Here is a 15573-nt window from a genome sequence, read left to right on the forward strand (position 1 = left end):
ACAACCTTCATTAGTGTTGTTTCAACTGTTTATGGCATTTGTTTCGTTAGAAGCCGAGTCATAGTGCCAAGAGTGACAGTGTGGTTTGACGGACGGTCGGGAAATGAGTTTCAAACAGAGAGCTGCGATTGACTTTTGTGTTAAACTTGGTAAAGGGTTTACCGAAACGCATCAAATGCTTATCCCGTACTCAAGTTTACGAGTGTTTAAGCAATTTCAAAGTGGTCGTGAGATGCTTGAGGACGACGAAAAGCTGGCAATCGAAAATCTGGACTAAGCGAAGTTAACATCCACAAAGTCCGTGATTTCATCAAAGAAAACACGAAATCGTCCGTGAGATTGATTGAAGATGAATTGGGGATTCCATTGAATTTGCGATTTGTTCCCCACAAGTTGGCCGACGACTGCAATTGAACACTGCAAGGACCTCATTAAAACCGCTCGTAAGGACTCAAACTTCCTTGAAACGATCGTTACTGGTGACGAAACGTGGTGTTTTGAGTATGAGCCCTTCAAAGCGCCAGAGTGCTAAGTGGAGACCACCAGAAGAGGGGCATCCGAAAAAAGTCGATTGGAGAAGTCAAGAGTAAAGACAATGCTGATTTGTTTCCACGATTCCAAGGGAATTATCCACAAAGAATTCGTTCCGCCTGGCCAAACGGTCAATGGTGAGTTTTATCTCGAAGTTTTGAAGCGATTGATAGCGAGAATTGGTCACAGGCGGCATGAATATCGTGACGACCGACCGTTTGTCAAAACACGCTGTCACTCTTGGCACTATAACTCAGCTTCTAATGAAATAAATGTCATAAACAGTTGACACAACACGAATGAAGGTTGCCGCTTTCGACAACAAAAAAGATACAACTGGTGGCGCCACTAGTTTCTGCTATTTTCGAAAAGTTCGGTTTCTTTTTGGAGAGGGAGTCTAATACTAAATGTACCACAGACTATTGAGATCGATGTGCCATTTTGTGGAGGACATCAATGTAGCATTTTCTTATTCCTTTATCATTCATGATACTTTGGCAAAATATTATTGTGTTATTGCATTTTACCTTAACATTAAAATGCAGTATTTATTACTACAGAGGAATTGTGGATCTATGAGAAAAAATAAATAAATAAAAATTCAGATAAAAGTTTAATGTGTAGAATGAGGACTTGGATGTGTTTATTATCCCATGAGGAATGCTAAAAACAAAGTTCTAATTTAAGCAAGTTAACTACATTAAATAAGTCATAAGAAAGTTTTATAGTCCTTTCTTTTAGTGTTGCACGATGATCAGCATTCGTTTTAAAATTATGGACTTTACAACCATGTTATAAATAACTTTTTTAATCTCCCGACGTTGCGACCTTCATATGAAGGTCATCATCTGGAGTACATACAAATATACAAGGACAAGCTGATTTACATTTCACACAGTAAATGATCTGATCACCGTATTTTTTTCAGTAGAGGTCATGTCAGTAGAATAACTGACATGACCTCTAGCGAAAAAAATACAGATAAAATTACAAAATAATTATTTAGAAACATCAAAACTAAATTTTATTTAAGATAACATGAGAGAAACATTCATATAGATAGTTTTCTTACAATGACAATGATCCTATTTTTAACATTACAATTGTTATATTACATTTAAGATTCTGGATTATCTACAGTCCTGTTTATAGTTAACTCTTAGGGTGAAGTTTGTAATTTGTAATTTTATCTGTATTTTTTTTCACTAGAGGTCATGCTAGTAGAATAACCGGTGATCAAATCATTGTTTCTTTAGCTTACTGTGTGAAATGTAATTCAGCTTGTCCTTGTATATTTCTATATACTCCAGATGATGATCTTCATATGAAGGTCGAAACGTCGGGAAAATTAAAATAGTTATTTATAACACGGCTGTAAAGTCCATCATTTCTAAAATGAAAAGATTTTATAGTTTAATAATTAATTCTTAGCACTGAGGTTAAGGCGAGCAACGAATCAGTGCTACTTACATTAAGCTAATCCCTCCTCGATTAGCGCTAATCTGCTTAACACGGTGTATATTTCTATATACTCCAGATGATGACCTTCATATGAAGGTCGAAACGTCGGGAAAATTAAAATAGTTATTTATAACACGGCTGTAAAGTCCATAATTTCTAAAATGAAAAGATTTTATAGTTTATTAATTAATTCTTAGCACTGGGGTTAAGGCGAGCAACGAATCAGTGCTACTTACATTAAGCTAATCCCTCCTCGATTAGCGCTAATCTGCTTAACACGACCGGTTTATACAGAAGTACAGTTTTAAACGCTAGTTTATCAGGAGTTTATAGGCTGTAAAACTAAAGTTTTACAGCCTATAAACAAAGCTGTTAAGCTAAACTCAAGTGTCCTATTACCGAAAAATCACGTGTCATTGGTGATTTAAACAGAAAAGCAAGTAATAATCAAGAGAAATGGGATCGTCTGGGTAGGCAATGACAACATCCGGGATTTCCTTCAATCAAAGCTTTCAGAATGGTTGGTCTGCTCTGCCATACCTGCCTATTGAAACTAATTGGATGTAATCATTTGCTACGTGAAAATTAATGGTAGTTCGTGGCAGTTGGCCATGGATACGGCCTGTAGAAGTCACGTATGTTACAGCAGAAGGGATGGGCTCATACTTTCTAATTTGTCTCTCCAAGTTTGTTGACGTCAGCGTGGTACTCGTTGAAATATGGTAGGTCATTCTCCCAAGGGTGATGTAGCAAATTACACCTTTTCTTTGTGCTCTTTCTCGGTGTATTGCGACCGCCCCTGCTCCGCAGCGGCAGCCGGGGGATTGCGTGATTTAAGACTCTCCAAGGACGCACTGGACTGGGCTTGTGTCGAGAAGATTATGACAGACTAGTTCGTCTTAGATTTCTGGCAGATTTAGTTACTGACACTACAAAGTTCTTAAGTCACCAATATCTTGCTTGAACGGCTAATTTTTCACCACCAGGAGGAGCCAATGATGCGCTTTTGAAAGTGAAGGTAAACGTCAATTGAAGTTTATGGAAATTTGAGAAAAGATGGTTCGTGTCGATGTCTGTAGCGAGGATTACATGATTCTAAAAGTTACGAAAATTAATAACACGATTATTAATTTTCGTGATCGGAATATTAAGATATTTCAGATATAATGCTTCACTGCTCTTGTTACGATGCAGGTAATGGCCTACATCAAAAGGGATTTAGATACGGTGTGTACAGTACGGAAGAGCTAAATCTTGTTATGTTAAAGTTTTCATCCGGTACTGATGATCGATTTGACGTTTACAGCACATGTCAGTTATAAACATAATACGAAAGATCGATTTTATTATTATTATTATTATTATTATTATTATTATTATTATTATTATTATTATTATTATTATTATTATTATTATTATTATTATTATTATTATTTAACGACATATAATATAATATCATATAACAATAGAATATAACGACAACATTAAGCAAACATGGGCTACACTCAACGAATTAGTAACCCGAAAAAAGAAAACTTCAGCACAAGATTTTATTGCAAAAAGCTTCGGTCAGGACACAAACCAAGAAGAACTAGCAGACTCATTCAATCATGCTTTCACAAACAACATCACACAACTCAAAAAAGACAAACTACCAACGATCAACAAAAAACTACCGACACAAAGTCAACAACAAACGATGTATTTTCCACCCATAACAAAACAGGAACTGAAAGAAGCAATCCTACAACTAAAACCAAAGACCACTCCAGGAATAGACAAAATAAGACTCACAGACCTTATAACACACTTTGAACAAATAAATCCAATACTTTTGAAACTCGTGAACATAATATTCGACACAGGCATTATTCCACAACAACTAAAAACTGCAGTAATTACGCCAATATACAAACACGGCAAAAGAAACGATACTCAGAACTACAGACCAATAGCTATACTACCAGTCATCACAAAAATTCTAGACAAAATAACACATACCAGAAGAACTATTTACAGAAGTACAACATCATCTCACAAAACCAATACGGCTTTCAGAAAACAAAAAGCACCATTACTTTATTAGAAGACATGCTTATACTGCTGGACCTAACCAAAGCATTTGACACACTTGAACATGACATACTACTCACCAAACTATACTCAATAGGTATAAGAGGAACACTGCATACTTGATTCAAGAACTACCCCTCAAACAGAACACAAGTAACAAAAATAGGTACATGTCACAATCGGAGTATACAAGTAAAACACGGTGTACCTCAAGGTGCCATATTATCACCCACTCTATTCAACATATACATTAACGATGTACATAACAAAAATATCTGCCAGTGTTCCGAAATCAAACCTCTAACACACGCAAAATACCTCGGTCTCTATATGATTCCCACCTTAAATGGACAAAACATACACCAGACTCCGGATCATCGCAGCAAAACTCTTCCAAGTTAAAGACATTATTCCACCCAACATAAAAAACTCGTATATCACGGTATCTGCGAATCCCTACTCATATACGGAATAACAGTCTATGCAAACACATCAAACAGCCACCTAACAAAATTAGAAATACTACACAGGAAAATCGTGTCAACAGTGACCTGGACACCTTAAACGCAACAACCAATATCCGACAAGCACATGGCGATACACAAAATTCTGAGCATTAAAAACCTGAAACACTACATGCCATTAACAAGGAATTACTTCAACATCATCTATCGAAACAACAGAGACACATATCGTATAACACGACCTACAACAACCCTCTACATCCCCACACCCTTCCACAACTCATACGGATCTATTGTGAGATCACATCAGATACCCACGCAACTCAACAACCTACCAAGAAAGTTAAAACACGTAGATAACTACAGAACATTAAAAAACGAACTCTGGAAAATATACCAACAAAGTTAAGAAACCATTAACACTAATATACACATCACAAATCACTAGCATCCAATGCCTACACCCCATCCATAAACAGTAGCAACAACACAAACAGTGAAGGCTAAATCCCACTCTCTTCATAAAAGCTAACCGAAGCTTCGAAGTAGGTCGGATTAACTTGCCTCACTTATCTACAAGTAATCCTTATAAGCAATATTTGGTTAATTATTCACATTTCTAATGCAAAATACGTATTTACACAAATTAGTTTCAATTTTGTTTAGTGAATCAATATTTAAATGTCAAAGGAATGATGTAGATATTTAAAAAGAAAATAAATAAACTAATGCAGTAATTTCGATTTAAAAAAAAAATTATTATTATTATATGTATATAATTTTTAGAATTTTTAAATGTTATAATTTCTATAATTTTATGATGTAATTATTATATGTATGCAAGACATAATAAAGTGCTTAAAAAATAAAAAGAATTATTATTTCACCAAAGATGTAAGTGTATTTTTGGGTGGCAAATCTCCTACGTAACTACATGAATTGTTTTCGAGGTCGGTTTTATGTTTGTGGAAGAAAAACGTTGTTTTCGCCAGGGAACCAGGGCGAACAGCGAAAAGTCAGCTACTGGAACAAATCTGAAAACAAACCCCAACTCAACATCACCAGAGTTAAAGATCGGTACTATCAACGTAAGAAGCCTGAATGGCAAAGAAAGGGAGCTAGCTGAGGAATTAGATAAGTACCAGATCGACATAATAGGGGTGACTGAAACAAAAAAGACCAAAACTGGTGAGATCTTTCTGAGCAATAAATACAAAATGTTATATTCAGGCAATAACAATCAAGGAAAAGAAGGAGTAGCCATAGTATTCAACACAAAATACGAGGCTAATCTTCTTGAATGGCAGTCAGTCTCAAGTAGAGTAATGTGGGCAAATATGAGAATGGGGAACTGGACAATGAGACTTATTTGTGCCTATGGTCCCACAGAAGGTTCTACTAAGGTAGAAGTGGAGGAATTTTTTGATGCTTTAGAAAAAGCAACTGACACAATGAAAAAGGAAAAGTTGGTCCTTGTTGGGGATCTAAATAGTAGAGTAGGAAATGATTGTGAGACATACAAAAATATTTTGGGAAAATTTGGAGAAAAGAGCAAAGCTAATAATAATGGCAAATATCTGTTGGATTTCTGCTCAGGACATGGACTGGTTATTACTAACACCATGTTCCAACATAAAAATGTGCACAAATTCACATGGAGAGAAGAGGCTAGGAATAAGAAAAGTCTCATTGACTATGTTATTGTTGATAGTGATGTTTTCTCCCTGGTGCAGGACACCAGAGTGTACAGAGGATTTGAAATTGGAAGTGATCACTATTTAGTCTTGAGCAGGATAAAATTGAATTTCATATTGAAAAGAATAACATGTAAGAAAGTTTTAAAGCGAATAAAAGTTGAGCAGCTCTCAGATGTAAACTGTAGACTAAAATACAGAAATATTATTGAAAAGAAAATGAAAGAGTTTGAGAACAGGAATCAAACCTTGGAGATTCAGTGGCAAACTCTGAAGGAAACATTGATTGATTCTGCCAGAGAGGCATGTGGTGAGGTTGTGTGCAAAGATAAAAAAATCAGAACTCCCTGGTGGACACAGGAAGTTAAAGAGGCAGTGAAGGAAAAGAAGAAAGCATATCAAAAGTTCCTGGCAAATAAGTCAGCTTTTACTCTTACAGAATACAGAGACAAATGTAAGAAAGCTAAACAGTGTGTAAAACTAGCTAAACAAAAGTCATGGGAGGACTTTGGCAAGAATATAGAAAATAAATATCAAGAAGGTGGCAAAATATTCTGGAGGTTGTTGAAGAAGCTTAGGAATGGAGGAAAGAGTGCTGTAAAAGGAATTAGAGATGATAAAGGTGAAATGAAAACAGGAGAAAAAGATATCCTTGAAGTATGGAGTAATTACTTTGAAAAACTGCTAAATGAAACAAGCAGTGATGACAGCACAGTGATAAAAAACACTGACCAGGCATGCAGTCAGGAATACATATCCATACTTGAAGTAGAAAAAGCCATCAAAGGCTTGAAATGTGGAAAGGCAGCAGGAGTAGATGATATTCGACCAGAAATGCTGAAGTATGGTGGTATAAGAGTCTTACAGTGGCTGCACTGCATAGTTCAGAAAGCCTGGACAGAGGGACGAATTCCCGATGATTGGAATAGAGCTCTCATAGTATCCATATATAAAAAGGGAAATAAAACTGAATGTGAGAATTACAGAGGTATTTCCCTACTGAGTGTTCCTGGCAAGATCTATGCAAGTATACTTGAGAAACGGTTGAGAAGAATTGTGGAAGAAAAGCTTGGTGAAGAACAAGCTGGATTCAGGCCAAATAGAGGCTGTCAGGATCAGATCTTCACTTTACGACAAATAGTCGAGAAAGCATGGGAATATAACAAAGATCTGTATTTAAGTTTTGTCGATTTGGAAAAGGCATATGATAAGGTGCCAAGAGAGAAGCTATTCAATACGCTGCAGTTATATGGTGTCAATGGGGCATTATATCAAGCAATACTTAGTCTTTATTTGAGTTGTGAGTCAGCAGTTAGAATTGAAGGAAGTACAGGAAGATGGTTTAATGTTAAATCTGGTGTGAGACAAGGATGTACATTATCCCCTCTGTTATTCATTATCTATATGGATCACATTATGAAGGAATGTGGTATTAAACCTGATATCAAAATTGGAGATGTTAATGTCAGCTCTTTGCTTTATGCGGATGATGTTATACTTCTAAATAAATCCGCTACAAGTCTGCAAGATTCTCTGACTAAATTGAATAGCTGTTGTAATAGATATGGTATGAAGGTCAGCAATAAAAAGACAAAGACAATGAAAATAGGCAGAATCATTGAAAATGTCAACTGTGTTGTGAATGGAGAACCTGTGGAACAAGTAAAACATTTCAGCTACTTAGGCACAATTTTTACTGAAGATGGTAAACTAAATATAGAAATAGACAACAGAATCAGCAAAGCTGGTATCGTGGGAAGTCAATTGAATAAATTCATATGGAATAAGAAAGAAATTAGTCGGAACACTAAATTAGCTGTATACAAGCCTGTGTTCAAACCAATTTTAACTTATGGATCTGAGAGCTGGGTCAGAAGTAAAACACTTGACCAAAGACTAGAGACTGCAGATATGAGAGTCCTGAGAAAGATTAGAGGCGTGAACAGATGGCATCAATGGCAATATCATATTAAAAATGAGGATATTAGGAAAGAACTTGACATTGTCAGCATCCAGGAATGCGTTAGCAGAGCTAATCTCAGATGGTATGGTCACTTAAATAGAATGGGAGAGGAAAGATTAGCAAAACAAGTGTTCTCTGCCAGGTTGGCAGGAAAACGACCCAGAGGAAGACCAAGATATAGGTGGATTGATACGGTACAAAGTGCCTTAGACGATAGAAATATAAGATCTGATAATGTTGGAGTCTTGACAAGTAACAGACTGATTTGGAGGAAAATTGTAGATAGGAAGTTAGTAATGATGTAATTTTTTCATGTAGTACTGTCATATCCTGTACACCCCTTGAGGGTACATGGCAGGAATTTGATGATGATGATGATGATGATGGAAGAAAAACCGGAGCATCCGGAGTCCAACTAACCCAACAGACCGACTTCTAGAAGGGACAGAAACTTACAGCGGACTACTGGCTCACCACCATTGTGTCCTAATGAAGAAATATTTCTTATGTACACTCATAAATATTCAGCAGACATTTTTAGTGTTATGAAAAGCAATTTTGTTGCGCTACACAAATCCTAAAATAAGTGAAGCTGATGAAGGAAATACGTAAAATGTTTCATGAAAAATTCTGCGTGTTTTTAGTGAACGTCAAACTTACGCACGTACATGACATAAAATTCTAAATTGTGGGTGGGAATTACAAATACCTGGTTTTGAATTATTTAAGACAACGATGCCATCATATAGTAGATCAATTGAAAGGCTGATATCTCATTAAAACGGGTGGAGATTATAAGATTTCAAAAAAAAAAAAGAAAAAAAAGAAAAGAAAAACGGAAGATTAAATTTTTACTGTTTTAAAATATTTTTAATATGGAAAATGTTTATATTATGATTTTCCTTCTACCATATGTCTAGCCCTGATTTATTATATTACATTTATAAACATCTTGCTCCTCGAAGTGTTCTTCTGCAACGAATCTTTCTAATTAAGCAACAATGAAATAATAACAATAATAAATCAAAATTTCAAATAATAAATTAAAAATTTGAATAACAATACCAAAATTTGCACAACAATGCGAAATTTAAATAATAATAACGATTTAAATAATATCAAATAACAATTCGATTTAAATAACAATAACAATATAAATAACAATAACAAATCTAAATTACAATTCGATTTAAATAACAATAACAAATCTAAATAACAATAACAAATCTAAATAACAATAACAAATCTAAATAACATTTCGATTTAAATAACAATAACAAATCTAAATAATAATTCGATTTAAATAACAATAACAATATAAATAACAATTCGATTTAAATAACAATAACAATCTAAATAACAATAACGATCTAAATAATAATTCAATTTAAATAACAATAACAATATAAATAACAATAACAAATCTAAATAATAATTCGATTTAAATAACAATAACGATGTAAATAACAATTCGATTTAAATAACAATAACAATCTAAATAACAATAACAAATCTAAATAACAATTCAATTTAAATAACAATAACAAATCTAAATAACAATACCGAATTTTTTAAATAACAATTTAAATGATAGTCAAAATTGTTATATACTTGTTACCAGTTCACTGCTGATCTGTTTGATATAACGCTTGTAAGGGTGAGAAATCCGCTGTTAAAATTAGCACATTTTTAATGTTATGTGTGAACTAAAAATAATAAAATGAATAGCTTTCTTTCTTCAAAAAAAGTGTTCATATCAGCAGATGCTTGCATTTTGCTATGCTGAAAAATAGGAATACATATATAACTCTACGCATTTAAATAACACTGTGTTAAGGGAATATTCCAAACGGAAACAGGCAATCATAAATCGCCCACGTCTACATTTCGTATGTCAGGGTTGCGTGCAGGTGACACGCACGACAACGAACAGTAAAATACAGCAATTGGATACGTCTTCAACGATATCAGGGAAAGCCAAAAACTAACAACAGCAACAAAAGGAAGAAAAAAAAAGTGACCACTATAAAGTGTGGAGTGAACATTGCTCGGAGCAAAAAGGAATGGCTATCATAAGTCAGCATTAGGCCGGACATGCGGTTATGAAGCGTGCACAGTAAATACACTGAGGTCCAGTGGGAGAAGGAAATATTTCAACTGCGAGTTCCTTCTCGTCTTACTCGCTCCAACCGTTCACCAAGTGCTTCTCCGATCAATGGTGCAGATAGTCGTACGCATCACACGAAGGCAGTGACCTCGTCGTGACGGCAGGGGGGGGGGTGGAGGGCTATTTCAAAACGATGGACGTGATTAAGGTCACAAAAGCTCGTGAGCTCTACTTTCGGAGATTTTTGTCCGCAGACTTTATAGGGTTGGTGATTTCGAGAAGCTCGCGCAGTCGACCGCTATCGTGGGTTCTTCCAAACGCTACCTAAAGATCGCCTTGTAGCTACCGACCTTTGGCGGACTGTTTGCACACAGAGACGTACGTTTAAAGAGTATTTGGAAGAATGAAGAACGCTTCGATAGAATCAGCTGCAAGAATTTGTTCCCCTCTCTTCAAAGAAGTTGGAAATTGCTCATTCTTAGGGGAAGTGCTCCCTAAAGTAGGGAAGGTGGATCTTCGTGTTACTGTGAGTTCGGAGAGGATAACGAGTGAGCTTTACGGTGTCTTTCTACGACAAATGTGCCGTTTAAATCAGAGCCGAAGGAGCACAAGTTATGGTATCATTTTAACATTGCAGCGACTAGAAAAAGAGCGGTTTCGTATCCAGCGAATTCTTGCCAATAAATACGGTTTACTGCTATATTTATGTTTCCTGTAAAATAGCTTGAAAAATACTAACTGATCTCCACAGAGCTCTGAACCTTACTGAGCATCTGTGGGATGAAAGTGGAGCATCTGGTGAGGTCAAACAACGTCCTCTGCACAACAGTCCAAGATCTCATGCAAATTATGTAAACATTCTTCATTATCCAAAATTATCTCTTCCACGTACGTTGGCCTGTCACTGATGGTAAGAAATCTGCGACATGAGTGGTAATATAGTCGAGCATGAATCATAATTAATTCTTCTCGCTTTCCAAGTTGCAACCCTTATCACTAGTAGTCCATAATAGCTTATCTTCATTTGAGATGACACCGATAAAAGCTATTATCACCTAATACGATGGTGATGAAGCTTCAAGTAACACGAGGATGGCAAATTGCCCAAATAATTACCTTCTTCGTTACCTCATCTCGCTTGTTTCCACTAATTTTACTTTGTTGTGTACTTTCACATGCGAAGACTTCATAGGCAGCACTGATAGGCGTTACACAACTAAGTATTGGATTCGTTTGTCGTTTGTCGTATTTTGAAAAGCAATTTTTCAAAAAGCCGAAACAGTTACTAATTATGTCGTTAGTACAAGACTAATTATGTAATTAATATGTCATTAATATAGGCGTATACCAGAGATGTTTAATATGAAAAACGAATTACGAAGAATTATACAGCGAGTCGAGAAATTGAACTCACAATCTAAAAACTGATGTTACGTTATTAACAAACTCTAATGGAAGAATAGCGTTGGGAATATCCAGCTTAAAGGATATCATTTGCCAATTTTGACGAAACAAGCAATGAACTGGTCCGAGATGATTATAGAAAAACATGCTTTAGTAATAAGTCAAATTTTCTTATATAGCAATAAGTTAATTTATTATTTGAGCTATTTGTTAACTATTGGAGTTTATTGTTATCTTTAACTTAGAATTTTGAATCGTATCAAAAATGTTTTTTTTGCCAGATTTTGGCCAATATGATGGCTCAAATTAAAAGGGCTCAAAAATTCTAGAAAATAATCTCATTACCAAATTTCATTAAAATCAATCTAGTCAAAGACCAGTAACTCAGTGGAAGTGGCGTTTGCATCCACGGCACTAGGGCGCTCGAAAGAAAAATTAAGTTCAGTTCTAGTTGCTGACTACAGGAACTTTTTTCTAGACTTTCTTTGACCGGTATCCTTGCCCATGCTAGATCTCTAACATGGGCAAGAAGGTTTTTCTTGTGGAAATTCTTTTTTTTTTTCATCCTGTAAACTCAGGAAAATTGACAGTAAAACCAATACCATTTCAGACAACATATTGTGTTAGGGTTAATGACCATGAAATGGCAACACTTGTTAGCTGTCTCTTCACTGGATGTTGCTTAAAATTAATGCTAGCCTTGAGCCAGCTCTGTGATTGATTACTGATGGAGATCGAACTGCCTCTGCTCCATGTCCAGAATCAAAAAAGAATCCAAAATCCAGAATCCAGTATCAAAATAGAATCCAGAAGCAAGAATTCAAAATCTAAAATCCAGAATCAAAATAGAATCCAAAATCAAGAATCCAAAATCAAGAATCCAAAATCAAGAATCTATAATCATAAAAGAATCCAAAATCAAGAATCCAGTATCAAAATAGAACCCAGAAACTAGAATTCAAAATCTAAAATCCAGAATCAAAATAGAATCCAAAATCAAGAATCCAAAATCAAGAATCCAAAATCAAGAATCTATAATCATAAAAGAATCCAAAATCAAGAATCCAGTATCAAAATAGAATCCAGAAACAACAATTCAAAATCCAGAATCCAGTATCAAAATAGAATCCAGAAACAACAATTCAAAATCCAGAATCCAGAATCAAAATAGAATCCAAAATCAAGAATTCAAAATCCAAAATCCAGAATCAAAATAGAATTCAAAATCAAGAATCCAAAATCAAGAATTCAGAATAAAAAAAAGAATCCAAAATCAAGAATCCAGAATCACAATAGAATCCAAAAGCAAGAATGCAAAATCCAAAATCCAGAATCAAAATAGAATTCAAAATCAAGAATTCAGAATCAAAAAAGAAACCAAAATCAAGAATCCAGAATCAAAATAGAATCTAAAAGCAAGAATCTAAAATTAAAATAGAATCCAAAATCAAGAAACTATAATCAAAAAACAATCCAAAATCTAGAATCCAGAATCAAAATAGAATCCAAAAGCAAGAATCCAAAATCAAGAATCTATAATCAAAAAAGAATCCAAAATCAAGAATTCAAAATAAAAAAAATCCAAAATCCAGAATCCAGAATCAAAATAGAATCCAAAATCAAGAATCCAAAATCCAAAATCTAGAATCAAAATAGAATTCAAAATCAAGAATCCAAAAGCAAGAATTCAGAATCAAAAAAAATCCAAAATCTAGAATCCAGAATCACAATAGAATCCAAAATCAAGAATTCAGAATCAAAAAAGAATCCAAAATCTAGAATCCAGAATCACAATAGAATCCAAAATCAAGAATCTATAATCAAAAAAGAATCCAAAATCAAGAATTCAGAATCAAAAAAGAATCCAAAATCAAGAATCCAGTATCAAAATAGAATCCAGAAGCAAGCATTCAAAATCCAGAATCCAGAATCAAAATAGAATTCAAAATCAAGAATCCAAAATCTAGAATCCAGAATCACAATAGAATCCAAAAGCAAGAATCCAAAATCCAAAATCCAGAATCAAAATAGAATTCAAAATCAAGAATCCAAAATCAAGAATCTATAATCATAAAAGAATCCAAAATCAAGAATCCAATATCAAAATAGAATCCAGAATCAAAATAGAATTCAAAATCAAGAATCCAAAATCAAGAATCTATAATCATAAAAGAATCCAAAATCAAGAATCCAATATCAAAATAGAATCCAGAAACAATAATTCAAAATCCAGAATCCAGAATCGAAATAGAATCCAAAATCAAGAATTCAAAATCCAAAATCCAGAATCAAAATAGAATTCAAAATCAAGAATCCAAAATCAAGAATTCAGAATCAAAATAGAATTCAAAATCAAGAATTCAGAATCAAAAAAGAAACCAAAATCAAGAATTCAGAATCAAAAAAGAATCCAAAATCAAGAATCCAGAATCAAAATAGAATCTAAAAGCAAGAATCTAAAATTAAAATAGAATCCAAAATCAAGAAACTATAATCAAAAAAGAATCCAAAATCTAGAATCCCGAATAAAAATAGAATCCAAAAGTAAGAATCCAAAATCAAGAATCTATAATCAAAAAAGAATCCAAAATCTAGAATTCAGAATCAAAAAAGAATCCAAAATCAAGAATCCAGAATCAAAATAGAATCCAGAAGCAAGAATTCAAAATCCAGAATCCAGAATCAAAATAGAATCCAAAATCAAGAATCTATAATCAAAAAAGAATCCAAAATCAAGAATCCAGAATCAAAATAGAATCCAAAAGCAAGAATCCAAAATCCAGAATCCAGAATCAAAATATAATCCAAAATCAAGACTCCAGACTCAAAAGATAATCCAAAATCAAGAATCCAGAATCAAAATAGAATGCAAACTCAAGAATCCAGACTCAAAAGGTAATCCAAAATTAAGAGTCTATAATCAAAAAATAATCAAAAATTAAGAATCTAGATTCAATCCAGAAACAGTAGAACCAATACCATTTCAGACAACAACATATTATGTTAGGGTTAGGGACCATGAAATGGCAACACTTGTTAGCTGTCTCTTCACTGGATGTTCTTAAAATTAGTGCTAGTCTTCAGCCAGCTGTGTGTTTGGTTACTGATGGAGATCGAACTGCCCCCACTCCATGTCCAAAAGAAGAAAAATTAGATTCGGCTAAGACGGCCTACTCCCTATAAGGGAAAAAATGACATTAGTTGGTTTTTTCATATGGATAAGTAGGTGTATTATGCACTGATGGACAGAGAAAATGAATAGGTTAATATTATGTACTCTTGTAAGAAACACCTGGAAATTCATCTTGTGCATGAGACTTCGTTTGCTCGCGGCCTGAATTAATGTTTCAAGCTGAGTTAGTTCAGATCGATAAACTAATAACAAAGCCTGATAGCTTCTGTTGAGACATCATTCAACATGGAATTACAATTCAGATGAATGTTCTCAAACTTTCCGAATATATTTGAATGAATTAAGGGTGCATGTTTAGCCCTATAAAAATGGCATATCCTTCCATATCGCTAGACGCCCGAATAAACACCGTTATTATAGGTTCGATTCATGCACACCCAAGAAATTTTATGAAAGCTTTCCTATTTAGCCGATCTTTGACCCAAGGAAATAGGATTTTTCCTTCTTGGTATATAGACACCGCGACTCAAAAAAAGCGACAGTAAAATACAAACTAGCGTTAGTGTTCGGGACCACTAGATGGCGACCGTTGTCTACTATATTCTCTTCCCGGATGCGTATGCAAATCACTGATAGCCAAAGACCAGCTGTCAGTGATTGCTAATACAGCAGATCGTATTTCCTACTGGTCTACAAAAGGTTACTTAGGGCTAAACGACTTAGCCTACTCTGTCTAGGGAGTA

This window comes from Typopeltis vanoorti, chromosome 26 (assembly GCF_054136105.1).
Source record: "Typopeltis vanoorti isolate ZY-2024b chromosome 26, IOZ_Tvanoo_1.0, whole genome shotgun sequence".
NCBI classification, from domain to species: Eukaryota; Metazoa; Arthropoda; class Arachnida; order Uropygi; family Thelyphonidae; genus Typopeltis; species Typopeltis vanoorti.